General features: G+C 36.8%; 1 protein-coding gene across 1 annotated transcript in view; it reads right to left on the bottom strand.

The window, feature by feature from the left end:
- GDA (guanine deaminase) overlaps positions 1-1262 on the bottom strand; it is a 19728-nt gene extending 18466 nt beyond the window's left edge. The window contains exon 1 of the mRNA XM_026866404.1: positions 1179-1262. The gene's annotated coding sequence lies outside the window, so the exon portion shown is untranslated. The remainder of the gene's footprint in view (positions 1-1178) is intronic.
- Between the last annotated feature and the right edge of the window lie 375 nt (positions 1263-1637).

Below are 1637 nucleotides of genomic sequence, written 5' to 3'. Positions count from 1 at the left end.
GATATGTATATATATATATATATATATATATATATATATATTCAACCAATTAATTTCAAGGTTTAGTGCAAGAACAGCCACTGTGTCTACAAACGCAGACACAGACACTGGTGAAAATTAACTCTGCTCCGTATCTTGACAGGAAAAACATATTTACAATGGAACTGTAATATTGTTTGTTGTCATGTAGTGTTCATGCAATCACAGGGATGAATATATCAACATTACCAGGAAGTTGCTATAATTATTTTGGTTTGTGCTGGAACTCCATACATTATAAAATCTCTCTCACTCCACTTCTCTCTGACTACTGAATGAACAGTGATTTCATCTCTTTGTAGTTCCCTTTCTTCCTGTTTTCCTGCATGCTAGAAATGCTGAAAGATCTTTCTCAACCTGATCCATACTCCTAGCACCTTCCATTTTCCTCAGGCTATTTCAAGTGAAGAAAACATCGGATGACTTATGTATACTGTATGATTAGTCTTTCAACAAAGCATACAGATTTTTTAACAACTGAACATTAAAACAATGCTGCAGCTCTAGATTCCAAGCCACAAGTCATTCACAGTTGTACTACTACATGCAAAGCACAGCAGGTGCAATCCAAAACTATTTAACTTCAGAAAGGTGAAGAAAAAAGAATGCTCCGGCTGCAATATAGTTAGAAATCCAAGGCTCTGCATTTAGAAGGTTTAAATCTTCTAATTTTATCAGTTTTTATTAGGGAGTGTCAAAGCCCAAGCAATTGAGTTTTATGTCTGCAGCATTAGTGTTACAAACATTTATTAAGTCTAGAGTTTCAAGCTAGTTAGGCACAGACTGCTGATAACAAAATAGATATAAAATGTAATCTCAAGAAAGAATACCATTTAATTCTGTAAGCACAGGTCATGTACGAAAGCTAAATACAGTATTTGGTTCTGTGCCGTGTAAATCAGCCAGCACCATTCAGTCACAGCTGTAGTCCCAAACCAAGGAATGCAAAAGGCACACAGACTGTCCACCCTCCATGCCCCATCCAGGACACAGGCAGCCCTTGGGTTAAGAGCCCTCACAGAGCTGAAAGGGAGTTTTGCACCTGAAAGGGAGATGTGCTCCCTAAAAAAATGCATTCACAGACACTTGCATTACTTAGAGAATAAACTATATTTGCTGAAATTAAACAAAACACATACTGGTTACTCAGTTCTCTTATGTCAGACTTTTTGAACCCCCACTTCTTAGACAGTTGCTCTTGCTGATCAGTTTGTTCCAAAAACACAATCTAAAATAAAGAAAACATAGTTAGATACTTTAAACCTGTATCCCACATCAGCTTCACATAAAGGCAAAACAAGTCATATCTTAAAACAGATTTTACACACTTACTACAAAGGTGATGGGTTTGCACTTTAATACTTGTTATTCCAAGCATGATTTTGAAATACCTGCTCACAATCCAGTGAATAGCTGCACCCACTTTGTAACTTGTAAGAAGACAATTAATTAATTCTCAAGAAAAACACAGGCAGAACCACACAGACTTCAGTGTCCACTGGCATTCTTGTAACGTGCCACCATGCTAGCAGTATGGTTATTTATTGTGGAGGTGTGTAACAGTCTTACAGGAATGCAATTATAGTATTCAAAACCAG

The sequence above is a fragment of the Athene cunicularia genome (assembly GCF_003259725.1).
Source record: "Athene cunicularia isolate RWA chromosome Z unlocalized genomic scaffold, athCun1 chrZ_part2, whole genome shotgun sequence".
Classification (NCBI taxonomy): Eukaryota; Metazoa; Chordata; class Aves; order Strigiformes; family Strigidae; genus Athene; species Athene cunicularia.
The sequence above is the reverse complement of the archived record's forward strand: the minus strand, read 5'-3'. Positions and strand labels throughout refer to the sequence as shown.